The sequence below is a fragment of the Rhopalosiphum padi genome, chromosome 2, assembly GCF_020882245.1.
Source record: "Rhopalosiphum padi isolate XX-2018 chromosome 2, ASM2088224v1, whole genome shotgun sequence".
Taxonomy (NCBI): domain Eukaryota; kingdom Metazoa; phylum Arthropoda; class Insecta; order Hemiptera; family Aphididae; genus Rhopalosiphum; species Rhopalosiphum padi.
In genome coordinates this window covers 86,148,526-86,165,667 of record NC_083598.1, presented here as the reverse complement: position 1 = coordinate 86,165,667, position 17,142 = coordinate 86,148,526, and the positions used below count along the sequence as shown (strand labels likewise).

General features: G+C 31.7%; 2 non-coding genes across 2 annotated transcripts; one reads left to right on the top strand and one right to left on the bottom strand.

Annotated features, from left to right (window-relative positions):
* Positions 1–10,019: 10,019 nt before the first annotated feature.
* Positions 10,020–10,091, bottom strand: Trnaa-cgc (transfer RNA alanine (anticodon CGC)). Its single transcript has one exon. It is a non-coding gene; the product is annotated as a tRNA-Ala (tRNA).
* A 3,197-nt stretch (positions 10,092–13,288) lies between these two features.
* Trnaa-cgc (transfer RNA alanine (anticodon CGC)) lies at positions 13,289–13,360 on the top strand. Its single transcript has one exon. It is a non-coding gene; the product is annotated as a tRNA-Ala (tRNA).
* The last annotated feature ends 3,782 nt before the right edge of the window (positions 13,361–17,142 follow it).

Below are 17,142 nucleotides of genomic sequence, written 5' to 3'. Positions count from 1 at the left end.
ACGCCATATAATGAACTGCGAAACAAGTCCAAAGACATCATTAATAATAATAACTACACTCTATACAGGCCAATCGTAATTATTCTAAATAAATAAACAATTTATTACATTAACGATATATCAACAAAGTGTTATTTTTGTAGATATTACAACACACGAAACACTAGTCTTCCCGAAATAAACTATGGACGGTGGTGCGTACGGCGCGCGATGTCTTACTCCGAAGACGCGTCAGTGTAACCAGTCGGCGTCTTCTACGGCGACCGCCACCGCAACAACACAACTTCCTCCCGAAACTCACAACCTCTCTCCTCCAGTGCCGACAACCAAAATCTTCGCTTTTTGGGCACCGGTTCAGGCGGTTCGGGTCGACCACCGAGTGACTACCCGCGGCCTCGTCCATTGCAGTTGACACGACCAACGTCTCCTCCTCTTCGTCCGACATCAGCGGCACTGCTGTCAGGTGCTGTCAGGTGCGATGTCGTCGGCGGCGGTTCGTCCAGGCTCTCCATTGATTCGTAAATCATGACCGCCGTCACCAGATCACTCTCACTCTCCTGGCCAAAGTACCTCGTGCTCGCCACTCTTAACTCACTCGCAGTGTCGAACCGGGGCAAGTACCTGCAGTATTCAATTTGTTCGCTGTCGCTGGAAGAATCAGACGAAGACAAGTTCTGAGAGTGAAGCTCTATTTCCGCACGTATCTGGCTCAAAAACTCGTCCAGCAATCCCGTCGAAGAAGTAGCTACCACCATTAGGTCGTCGCTACTCGTCGATGGCGTTCCTCTATCACCATCATCGTCGCCGTCCATCGTGTAACAGAAATTAAATTAAACAATTATTTTTATATGTTGAAAATATTTAAGCGTTTCTAGGACAATAAACAAAATTAGTTTTATAGCCAGTGCATTTTTTTTCTCGACTTAATATACATACCTACCACTATAACATTTTCTCGATATAAAATGTGTACAATATTTTATTTTAGTCATACGATTAAGACAAATGGTCGAATTTGAATAGATATATTATATAATAATATGTACCATATTTTTTTTTATTTTGTAATTTTTACTTCTAACATTATACGATATGTTTTTATTTTGATGTTTATCAAAAACTTTAAAATTTCGAAATAACTATATCATTATATTATTTGAGGGGCTATATTATCATATCCGAAAATATTACAGTCGAAAATTAATAGGTAGAAAATATTATATCCGAACTGTATTTTAGCAGAAAAATGTACGATCATGTATGGCTCAATTGGTAAGGCGTCATTCAAATAACTATAGGGATGGTCAGTTCAAATCCCATATCCTGTATTAAATTTTTAAATTCACTAGTCTCTATCAATTATAAAATGATGGTACATTAAAAATATAGTTTTTTCTCGTTACTCTAATTACGCCAATGAGAAAACATAGAGATAGGTAAATTGAATTTTATAAAATAAAAATTAGCCGTGGTAGATAGTTAAAATTTCAATCAATACAGAGGATATTTTAACATGTATGTGGCACTTATACCACTAATACCAATGTGGCAATGTTAATTTAATGCTACCACGTGGTGGTAATGGTGTACCAGAGTGGGGGTCGGATCTGGACCCCTCCCATGATTGACAGAATTTAAATTCTTAAGGTGTAAACCACTGATTGTATAATAACTATAATACTTTAACATATTAAAAAAATTTGAACCCTCTCTTGAAAAATTCCTGGATACGCGGAGTGGTTGGTTGTCATGCCATTGACTACTAACCACTATTTGTGAAAACGAAACAAGTACTCGTTAATTTAGAGCTATTATTTTATAAATGATATCAAGTTTTTCGGAAGTAATCTATTGTCATCGTTGTCATGAAATTTAATCACTAAATATAACTTCCTGTTTGAATAGGTACTGAGTAGAAAAAGTAGGTTAGAAGCACGATTAAATATATTATTATATATAGGCTATAACCGAAGTTAATAGTAATATGACGATAGGTACTCGGATAAAATGATTTACATTTCTTTTAATCTTTGTATCATTTTTTCATATTATTAACTGAGTATGGCAATGTGCCGAATTATGTACTAATAATCTACAATACTTAGATAAATATTAATTCAAATTTAAATTTATTTCATTGTTAAAATACGTTTTAATTTTTTCATAACTTTTAATACAACTATAAAAAAAAATTTTAAAGTCTTATTAGTTATTATTAATTATTGTAAGACTTAATATTTTAAATAGATACTATACCAATGAATTTTGCATCTAATTTAAATAAATAATATAAATACTTCAAATATTTTAATTATATTATATAAGGAAACAAAATTATTTAAATATACGTATTCTGTCGTTTACCATAACTACCAATTCAATTGTGCAATTACGAGTTGTTAGTTATTTATTTTTTTATAGCATTAGCTATAAATAATTCTTTTTAGACAGAACCACCGAACAACTTGAAAATTATTGGATATAAGTAGGTACTCGAGATACGATTCAAAAAATAATTATACTGTTGCGTAGTACACTAGTACTGTCTGATGTTTACATTTAAAGATTAGTTTACAACTAATGAAATGTGAATATTATTGAATACAATATGGAGCTTTATTGTTTATTCGAGTGACAAATGTTTATAAATTATTTGTTAATCATATAAATAAATAAGTCACAGAACACATAACAAAATTGACTAAGTACCTACGTAGGTTTATTGGCTTATTGCTATGAACAATTATTGTGTCCATATACAACGGGGTTGAATAATAGAAACCGCATCAACGTTTGACGAAGATTCAGACAACCATCGAGATAGTTACTGACGTATTTCAAATATTTAAAAACCTATACATCATATTAGGATAATTTTGTATTTTTAAAAGTATGAGTTCATTCTCAATTGAGAATTTAATGATCGATTATGATTTATTTTAAAGCCATAAAAATTCAACGAATCCTAATTAAATATACATTTTAATATTTACATTTCAAAGTGAGCCCGGGCTCGTCCCGGCAATACACCACCACTTCTTCAACGTGTCGTAAAGTACAAACATGTTTTTCCCCAAATCACTTGTAACTAATTGTCGTGTCGTGTACAAAAATTGAGAGTGATCCATGATAAAAATTCGACATTTCCATCACCGACGCTCACACTTCATTACGAATCATAATTATTATCGCTATTACATTGTTAGCGCATTGCGTACGACTGCTTTATATTTTGTATTTTTCTTTCTTAGGCGTTGGAATTCGGTTTCTGCCTTCTGTTCACACGATATAATAAACATATTCAATTATTAAAATTATATAAGTATATATTCATATATTAGTTTGCATAATAAGCGCCACACATTACAATTTGTAATTTTTGTTGGTGCTTTTTTAATAACTTAGGTATTTATTTAAAGCTGTTTATATTTATTCGTATGACACGTGTTTCATCCAAAAACTGAGCATAACAGTCTATCGGAAAAGAAAATGTATAATTAAAGTATAGACGCACAAACGACAGTTCGTTTTAGACGTATATAGGTACCCCATATTATAATATTTTTGTGTATTTTAAGTACCTATACGCGTAGTATATAATATACGACCTTCTAGTCGTCGCAGAAGCTCGACGTCTGTTATTCTTTGCCTGCACGATTGCGCCGTCACATGCAATTACACAATATCATATTATATTTTATATACAACGCAATAGTAATAATAATAATAATAATATTACCTCTTATAATGGCCAGTGTATGGAAAAAGTCTCATACAGCGTGTACCTACTGCTGCAGTATGACGTGCGGTATAAGCGATGCGCGATCACGCGTCGGCTGGACGGCATCAGCGTATAATAGCGCCGTCGTCGAGTCAAATCGAAAATCGATCGCAGATAACAAAACAGAACAACAAAAAAATATATCGTACCGATTTTTTAGACGTATTTTTTTATCACCGTTGGCCATTATTACTGCGGCGTGCGATTTTTGTTGAGTGACCGTTTTGTAAGACACGGCACAAAAATGTAGAAAAAAATACGGTCGTTTGTTGTAGGAACACGAACGTGTATATAGTATATATACCTATATATAGAACATACTACTATATAGGAGGTATGCATATAACGTAGAGGTATACCTACGATATTGTATATTATACATCGTTATCAATGTTCGCCGATCGGCAATTAACGTTCGGACGCGACGGACGGCTATTACAGCTGTTGTTAGCTTGAGAGAGAAGCGTCGTCGTAATAATACATATAATATGCAGTACGGCGCGCGGGCCGCAGAGAACACATAATAATAATAAAAAAAAAAATGGTCCACCTTGCGACAATAACCGTTGACCGCGGAGACGAGGAGAGAAGCGAAACAATTTGGAAACGCAATCCGATCGATAACCGACCCTATACAATGCTTGTATTACCTATATATAATAATTTTATACTTTTAGGAGGTATATATAGGTGGTAGGTATTTCTTTTCGGCGAACCGACCGCCGACGACGAGTCGACGACGAGACATCGTATGTATACGCATTCATTACCCACGCCCGAATAAAGACGGTTGCAAAAGTAGTATATATCATATTGTTAAATCACTGCGACGATATAAATCATATATTTTCGTCTCGTCGAAGGACCGCGCAGACGAAAATCGAGGTTACACGTAGGCCGACATCATCACAGTTGATAGGCAGGCGGAGAGGGGGTGCTTAAGACGCTCGCGTCACTCGGAAAAAAATTGTCACGATATTTTATTGTAACAGATAATAATATAATACTATAAAATTATCAAGTTTATTTGTGTTTAAGAAGTAATATATTCCTATAATATCGATAATTTGCAAATTATTTTTTACATAAAAATGTATAAAATGTCCAATCTAATAATATCAGCTAGTGCTTGAAATTTGTTACAATGTCATCCTCTATACATAAGTTATTCTTATACAGCTGCATGTGGTAATTCAAAAATATCAAAAAGACAATGATATGCACAATTTTATTTTGTAAGTCATAAGCGTTTTTAAGTTTAAATTGCCTTGTCTTTTTCTTCGCTCAGAACCAATTTTTTTCGAGTGGGTCATATTATGATTGATTAAATTCATCGAGTTCAAATAAGCTTCTAAACAACAGAAGCATAAGTTCTAAAAATGTCCTTTAAAAATAATGGTAGCCGGTCAAATGAAGAACTTTTGTTTTCAATAAGCATTTTTGTCACTTTTACTAGGGAAATATTCTACATATACCTTATAATAATATAATGTCGTCCCAGTACAAATCCATAAACGGATATTTTGATCGAAATCTATAGAGGAAAATATTACAATGATTTTTTTTTTCATCTCGTTTTCAGGCGAACTCGAAATACTTTTAATCTAATCCACCCTAAGCCTCTCTCGATTTCCGCCAATGGCTGACACGACAATTTACTGTCGGCAAAAAAAATCATGCTAAACGAAAATCGATATCTCCGCGAGCTCTCTCGTTAAAAACGATTGGCCGCGGGCTCTGTCAATCTAGGATTTCAGAGCTCAACCGTCGCCGCGCGGCTAAACCGAACTGCAATTGATTCGTATAGTCTGTTGTATTGCGTACATAATATGATATCGTATATATTGTATATATATAGAAAGACGCGTACACATATATACCGATCGTTTCGAACAAACGGTCTCCGGCGCAATGTATAACGTAATATCATTGTTATGTTTAGGGTTTTTGTGTCGGGTAAATCGGTAAATGTTATATCATATTATTCTCTCTCAAGTCACAAATTGACATTTGAGCAAAACGTCGAGTTCTTCGTACATACGCATAATATACAGTATATAATTTATACGGGAGCGGATGACGGGGGGCAACGTAACAGTCGCGACAATTCATTCTTAACTCACTCTCCATCTCTCTCTCTCTCTCTCTTTCACTCTCTCACTGTATCTCTCTCTCTCGGTGTCTGTCTCTCCCCGTCACTCAATCCTCCGCCCACTAACCGCCTCCGCCTCGTTCTTTATTCGGCGAAAAACGAATACACCATGAAGGCAACATTTTCGCATTGTGTTGTATTCCGCTGACGGATGTGTGCGCGCATATAAGGGCGAGCAAAAAGCTCATGTTTGTACTCTGCTGATAACGACGTTTGTGTCCCCTCCCGGCGGGTTATCGTGTGTACGACTGTATACACTACAAACAACTGTATATGCTGTGCTTTTATACTGCTGCTGCAGTCTCGCTATATATATATATATAACTGACGTTGTTGCTGGTATTAGTGTTCAAATCGATTTTGTAGTGTCGAGAAAAAAAATAACGCAAAGTTTTATCTCTTGCGAGTCCTGATCCTGGTAAATAAAAACACTCGCGCTGCATGATGCATTTAGTTACTTTTAAGTTTTAATCGAAAACGGCCTATAGGTCGTAGTACCTATACGCGTATCACATTATGTAGCTTACAAATCGGTCGTTATACGATAACATTTTTATTTGTAAGAACGACGACAATATGTTGTCAGAACAGCAACCGTTTGCAGCGTTAAAACGATTTATTTTAAGAACCCACAAATTGGTTTCAATGACCTTTCTACAGGCTTAAAATCGGGGTGCGCTTTTATTATTGTAAAAAAGTTTAAATGTGAATTAAAATGTAACTGGTATAACTATTTAATTTTGAACAATTAACGATCCAAAAGTAGCTTGTTAAATGCGAAAAAAAATGTATTTATTTAAATATATTATATTATGTACTCGCAATAAATCGGTTAGTGTATTCATTAATTATATAATTATAACTAACTAACTAATACATTTTCTTTATGAATTATCAAATGTTTTGAGCGCAATTGATCTATCGACCTTAAAATAATTAAAACGTATAAAGTATAACTGGTAAACTGCCCTACAAACGTATAAAGCACGAATTACCGTACATAACAACTAACAAGCATGCCAAAGGTGGCAAATTTCAATGGCACGTGAAAAATTGAAATTATTAAAAATTATGCTTGGTATTTAAAAAATTTTGGTTATAAGAAATTCAAAGAAACAAATTATATACATTTTAAAAATTATGATTACAAACAAATATGTTCCTTAGCTACTTATTGAAATAATATTAGAAATCTGGAACTTTATTTTTATCCTTAAACAATATAATTTCTTTTGAACACGTAAAAAATTTTCAAAATCTTGATTCGAAATATTTATTGGCCCTCGACCCAAAAAATGAGGTTCACCACCCCTAATATATAATAAATAATTTAAACTATATAGGTGTATACCTCAACTATGTATATACTTATCGTCGATAAGTTTGTATGAGAACCACTATATAGACGTGCTGTCATCGTCAGTCACTTTGGTTACATATATATATATAATATATATATTATATATAATAATCATCGTATATCAGACTATATAATTCAGTATAGATATATATTATCTATAAAAGAGTTGACAAAACCACCGCACCACACAATAATATACTACAAAGTTATTTTAGCTATGTATATACACGTATGTGTGTGTGTGTGTGTGTATGATTCAGATCTCCCATTCAATTCGGCCGAGTCCGTTCGTCGCGAGTCGTGACCGGTCGATGTATATATTATAATGGGCGCGATCAAGTCTCTTCTATCTGGTGGACCGGCGACCGCAAAGATTTCACTGGTCTGCGAACCGTTCTCGTTATAACCGCCGAGTCGGTTAGATCGTTCTCAACACACCGCGTCGCTTATTATGATATACCTATACCTATTTATATTAGTGTTTATGTATGTGTGTTTGAGTACATTATTTCCCCGCGACGAAGTTGCGGTGCAGCAGTTATCGTCTGATATACGATAAAAAAAATAAAGTGTTGGCGGCGGTAATGGTGGTGGTGGTGGTTTTTACATTTTTTTTTTCGCTCTAAATAATTAATCGTACACCACCACCTCCGCCGCCGCCGCCGTCGTAGTCGTATAATAACGTACATTACCATAAGAATGTCTGTCTCGGACGGAAGTGACGATGCTGTTGCGGCGAAGACGATGACGATGACGGTGTAAAGCGCACTCATTAGGCACGTCGGTCGGCGGTTCACACGGCGCGTGCAATGGTCTGCGGCGGCCATCGTCGGACACCCGATAAATCAGACCACGCACGTGTATTCTAATTAAACGGCTGCAGAGACCGCGCGGCTCGCCCGACCCCGCCCGCCCATTGATCTATGGAGATCTACGACGAGTCCTCACACGCTTACGAATTGGCTTAATGATGTGTAGATACGACACGCATTATATACCTGTATTATAACAGGCAGACATCACGCCTCCGAAGGTTTGTCGGGATACTCAACTCGTATAAGCGCATTATACCTATACTATATAGGTACGTTTACTAGATCCGCGTGCGACGGAAGTGCTTATGTATATTCCGAGTTTATATAACGCTATTTTTGTTTTTTAGAATTATTGCGACGGAAACGCGCTTGTGTACAGGAGAAAGCCATTATATACATCAGCACTTGAGCGCCGTCGCTAAACATAAATAGGTACGAATTTTAAAATATCGTTTTGCCTAATAGAAATTGGCTGTCGAGTAAAATAATGTTGGGAATACGCATATAATTGTTCGATGTACGTTTCGAATCACTAGCACACATGTCTAACGTATAGTTTTTTTAACCAAACTCCAGTCGTGAAATTTCTTTTTTATTGAAAAACATACATTTCTTTCAAAAGTATATGCGGTAATACACAATGCTTGTTCTTCGAGCAAAACGAAATAAACGCTCAAATTTTATTGCGTCCTGTCCATCGCCCGAACCTATAAAAAAATTGTGAAACTACATATAATTATTAATTATTATAACAATCGTCACACATCGGACATTCGTTTACAAATTAAGAAATAAGAACCACTAAATTTCGATGATAATATTATCATATTATATATTGATTGATACGAATATAGGTATTTAACTATAGGCATACTACTGTATATAGGACCTATATGATATTATAGACTGTTGAAAACGACCTTTTAGTAAGAAAAGTTTAAACGTATTTATAATGTACCTACAGGATATTATTAGTTGTGATTTTTTATGCTTATATGATAATATAAATAACTTAGTTAATAGGGTGTAATACTGTAATACATAATATAAATAATGTGTGACAATAATTTATAGAATACATTATGTAAAATTCAAATTAATATTATTAAATATGTTCAGGAAACGAGTTTCAAATTGTCTTTCTTATTCAATGTATAAATTAAGTTTTATATTATTATTATTTATTATACATTGCATTACTATAATAATATTATAATCTATGTATAGCCAGTTATTATTTCAATACTGATCGGAACAAAATAATTGCTTTCCGAATGCAATAATTAACGGTTTATCCGACTTGATCGAATATTTATTATTATTATTGTAATTTTAAAACAAAACAAGTCAATAGAATGTGAAATATGTTATATAAATATTTAATTCGTGGATAATGTGAAATATGTTATATAATAATAAAAAAACCCTTGTTTCATTTTAAAATAAATAATAATTGTATAACAAAAATAATAAATAATATACAACAGGCTTCAGATGAGATTTTCTATTTTCTTTCTCTATTAAATTCTTCACATTTGAATTTTTGTTTTAGTTATGATGACCCCCACATAAAATATACGAATGAAATTAATTCACACCTGTTGATGAAGTTACTTGTACTATACACTAGAGTACTAGACTTGAAAAATTTATAGGTAATTGTGAATTAAAAAATGTTTAATTGTTGATTAAATTGCCTATATAAAATCCCTTAAAAACAGGCATTAATGAGTGACATACCATACCATACCCTATTATTATTACGTAATTAATGCACAGATCCTATATAACTTTTTACCTGAAGAAAAATAAAGCAATCATTTTAATATTAATAATATATTATCGCAAATTTTGGCTAAATATATCGCAATTTAATAGTAAAACGTCGGAAAAAAAAGCAAAAACTTATTTTGGAGGTGCTGGGATTTGAACCCAGGACTTTCAGCATGCGAAGCAGACACTCTACCACTGAGTTACACCCCCAGATAGAGACATATGTTGATTTCGCTTTATTTAACCTTGACTTAATATGTAATTTTATTAATTTTTTTAACATTTATAAATTTACAATGAATTAGCAATGATGTAAATTCAAAACCAACAGTTAATCAATATCAATATCATTAATTATTTAAAATTAATTGTATTTAAATAGCAAATGTTGGTAAGTACCTATTACCATTAATTAAATATATTTAATCAATATTATTACTATTTACTACTTAGGTATTATCAAAAAAAAAAAAATAGAAGTGTTACAATTTATTTTAATTTTAAATAGCGGCAGGGGAAAAAATATTGAATGGCCCATATAGCTTAAAAAGTCACTCACTTCACCGAGTTCACCGTCAAACTAATTTACATTTATTATCTCAAAACAATTTTTCTTTTATAAAGTATTATAATATTACAGTGGCATAGCCAGGATTTTAAAATGGGGGGGGGGCAAACCTAAAATACTAAAAAAACATGATCAACAATAAACAATAACAGTTAGTTTTTATATTAAGTTGATATAGCCGATGATATTACATATTTTTATGAAAAAATTCAAAATTGACGTGGATGGTTAATAAAACTTACTATACCAAGATAACCTATATATATTATTTACCTTCCTACTTACCTCAGTAGCATAATTTTAGGTTTTTCGAGGAGACCTCTCCGAGGAATTAAAAACGTTGACCAACTTTTAAAAATATCCATAATGGCCTGACGCCGGTGTCATCTACGTTAACAGTTAAACTTAAATTGGTTTTTATACGCTATTGGTCCATTTTTAAAAGTACTAATAGTTTTCAATGTTAGAAATCACATCGAACAAATTAAATTACAATATCTACAAAAACATAACTGTTATAACTTATAAAATATAAAGTTACTAATAAAATAGAAAATATTAAGCAATATCGTCAATATCACGAGTTTTATAGAAATCACGACTAACAATTATTTCTTGTTTTCCGGGTTTTTACGAAACCAAATAACAAAAGCCAGCCGAACCGGATGTGATGAATTAGGATTTCATCGGTCCGCCAAGAAGATGATGGTGTTCAATGCCGAACGTTAATTCATTACACATGACGTCTAGTTGGATCGAAATCAACTACACTCAGAACCAAATTTTGGCCAAAATTGCAAATATCGCAACAAGATCCACGCGGTTAATAACCTGTCGCAGTTCTAGGAGAGAGCAACTTAGATACCTTCGTTGTGGAAGCAGTTTTGCTGTGCATAATATTATAGTCCGTAGTGTAGAATATAATACTAGTTTATAATTTCCAAACACGAGTAAAAATATAAATCCATAGGTAGGTACTTATAGTAAGACGGATAATGCAAATCGTATTTATTTACATAAATAAACGTTGTTATATTATTTAATTGGTTTTTATATTATAAACCAACGTGCAATGTAAAATTAATCTATTATGTGGCTTGTAAAAACTGCGACTATATATTATCTTTTGGATTTTTCTGTAACAAAAAAAAACCCACGAAGAATCATGTATTAAATATTAAAGTGTTTTATAAGTGTTTTCACAAAGAACAAAACATTTAATGAAAAAAATACTGCCATATCCTGCAACGAAATACGGGATGTATACACCTATAATAACCTATATTAAACTTCTCTATGTATTTGGTTTCATACGTTGTAAACTCGTAAAAAATTGCTCAAATTTTTTAATTTTTCTTTAGTTTGTTCTATAATAGAATATGCGGGTTCAGTTATTAGCTATTTGAAACCATTTTTCATCAATGTTGCTGTATTCTAACATTGTAATGATCAAAATTAATCGTATATTCAGAACCGACTATTACTGGTACTTGCAATGTTTTGCATATAAAACAAGCAAAATAAGCCCATCTCTCAAACAACGAGCAATCAATTTTGATATTGAAAAAATAAGAAAGCTTCGGCTCTACAAGTTATACTATTAATTCTCAAAACAACCGTCGTCCCTTATTGTGTTATATACGCTCATCAGTAGAGCTAAAAAAAAACACAAAAATGCACTAAAAAAAAATGCAAAAATGACCTAAAAACTCTAAAAAATGAACTTAAAAAATGACCAAAAAATGTACTATTTCAATTGCCTATAGGTACTAATTGGGATTTGGGATTACCTATACAACACATATCAAAAAGGCTTAAAATATGAACGTAATATTTGTAATATTTCATAAAAATGACCTTAAAAATGCAAAAAATACAAAAAAATTGCAAAATAAAAATTACATATTCTAAATTGTTATATCACGAAACAAATTTAGTTTTTGGTTAGAATTGTATAGCACTTAAAGAAAAAAAATGCAAAAGCCACCAAAATCCTAGCTTTACTCATCAGTATTGCACACTATTTATTATCGGAAATCGGTTCCAATCGGGTACTGTCTCGTGAGAATACGCATAACCGATTTTCGCCAGGCTGCGGCGTGTTCTCTCACTAAAGACTAGACAAAGTATATTATATAGATGATATTAAGCGTAAATTATAAATATATTATTTTTAAAATTTTTTTTTTTTATAGCTTTTAAAATTAACTATTAAGCTCGAAAATTACAAACTAACAATGCATTACAAAACTATTTACAATTTAAGATCAAATTACAAAGTCAGCTTTCTGAGACCTGGATAAATAAAATAACATGATTTATAACTCAAACAGAATTAGGATGCAGAATGACAGAGAAAGTAAAGAAAGAATTTTTAAGATAGATTAGAATTGATTAAATGAGTATAGGCGATACATTTAGCGGATTAAAACGAGCAACGAGCAACCTGTAAATTATAATAATTATATTATAGTTAAATAACATATATAGTTTTAGTTATTAGTTCTTATGCCTAACTATTATAATTTATAATATTTAATAGTCAATATAGGTAGTAGGTACTGTTAAATGTTAATACATTAAGCGGTTGCTAATAATAGAATAAATAATCATATAGTTAATTATCTCGACATTGATAATTGATTAAGTACATTAAAGCGCAATTCCTATAGGAAATATTAATTTTAAAATCGTTACCCACATAGTAATTAGAAATGAATAATAGTTTTATACATTATACTATATAATATGATTTATAACACATTAGCTTTTATACATTAACTAAATAGTGAATCTAAAGAATACCTAAATGTTGTCATTTTCGCTAAAATTCACGTCTGGGGGTGTAACTCAGTGGTAGAGTGTCTGCTTCGCATGCTGAAAGTCCAGGGTTCAAATCCCTGCACCTCCAAACTAATTTTTGCAATTTTTTCTTACATTCATGACATAATAACAATAATATACATTTTATTAAGAATTAAATTTTAACCACTATTGTATAAAATTAGTAATTGAGAATTTTAAAATCAAATATCAATACATTTCTCTCGACTAATAGTGCTAGTAGTAGTGTACCTGTACGAATGTATACATAATATTATGATATATTATACACAAACTATTTTATGCCATGATGTGGCATACCAAACAAGGTCAATGCCTTTTCCATTTCGTACAGCCTATTTGTACCAGTAACGCCATCTCTGTTTAATGCTATGTTAAAATATCAGCTGTTATTGTTTATAATAATATAATATTAATTATTAATTCTTATACGAAGTAACTAGTAAGTATCCCTACTATACGCATACCATGGCATACCAATATACCATGTATGTTAGATGTTAGAACGTTACACTTCACACGATGTGCATGAAATAGTTAGTACTTTTATCTACATTGTGCAGTGTGCATTTTTACTACAGTTTACAGTTATATTAGTATTTATAAATTATATTACTTATGTTTTAATACGTCTAGAGAATATGGAATAACTTGGAAGTCCATAAGATGTACTATATGCATTATACACATATAAAATAATAAACTATAAATACATAATAAATATATAAGCATCTATGAACATAATATATGGACGTTTACACCAACATATTTCTAGCAAGTATAGTCGTACGTCAGTTGTCAGTGCACTGCATACCCGTAGGGTTTTTCTTAGCGGTATACTTGAGTAAAATAGGTGCTATTGAGGAGTCTGTAAATAGTGTAAATAATATAATATGTACATGTACATAGATCTGAGTCTGGTTATACACTTATACCTATATACATAACGTACAGTGGCATTGTATACTACGTTATTATTGACACGATAACTGGATAACCATTATAAACGGAAAAAAGGCCGGACCTAGGCACTTACACCCTAATCTACCAACATAGTATATAATTTATTTTGACTACCTATATCCTGCGTCGACTTCATCTATGATAGAGATGTGGTAAACAACTTTCGGTAAATTCATGTAAAATATATTAAATTGTGTTTCGCGTTAATTTTATTAAATACATAATTTCGTTACTAAAGTACATTTTTGAAACCATATAATATACCATATGTATAATGTATATATTGTAACTTATTAACTTTATATTATATATTATAATATATTATTAACATATTATTAAAATAAACATTTTTGAAATTCAATTCAATTTATAATAATGTAATTTCTATTTTCATAAATTTAAAATTTGTTTTTATACCGTTGAATTGACTGTTTTTTGTGAAACTTTGATACTTTATTTATTAGATACCTATACAGATACCAGTGTCATATGGAGATAATAATAATGACATTTTGTCGAAAAAATGAACGGAAAAATTGACTAAGCTCTCATAGTCTCGTCTCTATATTGCGCATGTTAATTTTTAAATAAGTTTATACAAAGGTAAAAAAAATACTATACATACGTATTATGTAAATAATAATTTTCTGTCATACAAAGATTGAAAATATAGATGAAATCAATATGATGTTGCAGAAACTTGAGACATAATTTAGTGTAGGTTTATGTTTAGCCATTTAACGATACCCGATTTGTCTACCCATAAACGGCTACATATAACTAAAAAGGTGATAAATAAAGACATAAAAATACTTATTCATGTATAATATCATAATTTATAGATTTTTACAATCTCCAACGTGCAGAAGAATCAATATTTAATATTATAATTATCAATTTAATAGAATACATAGAATTTCTATAAAAGTTTTCGTAAAACACCAAATTGTATTATTATTCTGATTGATTGTGGGGGGTGAGTCAAAGCACTCTAGTAACAACGTCAGTTTTCCTTTAAAAAAAATGATAGGGCTCAAGTCTCCGTTGATTTAATTCCCTGTTTGCAGTTATGAGGATAACTCATTTTTGAAACAAAAACGAGCTTATACGAAAAAAAATTAAAGTAAATAACCGCTTTTATATAGTAAATGTATTTAATTAAAAAAAAAAAAAGAAATACCCAGAAAGCTGTATTACGAGAAAAAAGTAAAGACAATAATGAGATAATATTTTAATAATCCGAATGAACCAAAAACTTTGAAAATATTATTATAATGCAGTGCTACCCCTGATGCAAACATGAATATTTAAATACGGGCTGTGCCAGAAAAAAAATATATAATACGATTTATACGTAAAAAACACCAACAACGACCGGTTTTGACGATAATATAATTTATATAATTAATTAAAAGGATTATATTTATTCTTGTGGGAACGAAATTAATTTGAATAGCCAAACACAAACCTCGGGTTGAGTTAGTCGAGATGAAATGTGATCAGGCGCGCCTACGAGGGGGGTGATGAGATGCAGACGGTGGAATGTTTGAAAAATTTCGCTCTTCGTCGTCCGAAATCGTCAAACCGCGCGTTTCGCACGGGAATACTTAATTGACTTATACATATATTTAGGCACCTACCCTCGGGCCTCAACGATTATATAATTTTATATTAGAGCGCACGGGCGTTCGCCGGTTCCCCTCACGGCGTGCATATTTTAATTCAAAATTCCGTCGTCACTGCAATATCATGGCACCTCCTCGCCACTAAACAACTGTTTAGATTTCACACGGGCCCATTTACGTAAAACCGCAATAATTAATTACATTATTATTTTTAAATATTGTATTATATTCATATCTTTTTATGATATAGCTTATAACTATAATGTACCCAAATTATACCATGATATATATTATCGCAAATTGCATAATCAACTATCACCGACTTGTACTGATTAAATTTGTAGGTACGTTTTAATATTCACCTAGTCTTTGTGTTCACGTCAATCAGAGTTAAATAATATAAATATAAGTGATAGAGTTAGAGTTGTATATTTTTGTATAACGCTCAAAAAAAGAATTGAAAACAATACCTAGAACTTACAAGCTCATTGAAAATATTGAAACCGTTATGGATTTTATCGTTTTGATTTTCCATTATGTTTACAATCATGTATAAAATAAGTATCGTTGGAATTAACCGAAGCAAACATTTTTAACTTAAAAACCTGAACCAACTTTTTGTATTTTATAAGAAACGTACCAAAACTGAAATCAAGTTGTTTGTTCTTTTATAGTTTTGTATGAATCAAACTCAAACAGAAAAAAATCATAAAGGTTCCTGTACTTGTGACTATCAATCATCGAAATGTGTATTAGCCCCCCCCCAAAAAAAAAAAAAAAATTTAATTATGAAACTTTATAATAGGACAACAGGTGCATAACCAATATTATATACCTACTATAATATAATGATAATATGATATAGCACATTAGAACATATTACAATATGATTTGCGAATATATTAACGAATTTTACGATTCGACAATTTCCGTACCACTATATTATGTTTATATACCTGCAGGAAGGCAGGAAACTGTTTTCGCGTAAGTCTTATACTACGTGGCGCGCTGCAACAGAGGTATCTCAGTAGATTATATGTATAGAACAGTTTATTTTTCCGAGTGACCGGTTAATTCTGATCAGTGTATCCGTATTTATTGTTCTTTTAGACGGTCGTAATTTTTATTTACTATTGAAGTGTATAGGTATATAAAAAGATAAGTATATAATATCCTACGCGGGTTTTGTTTTGTTTTGTCGACCGAAAAGAGCTAGTGGTCGGCGGAACATGCGGCAGCAGCAATAGCAACAGTACTTCGC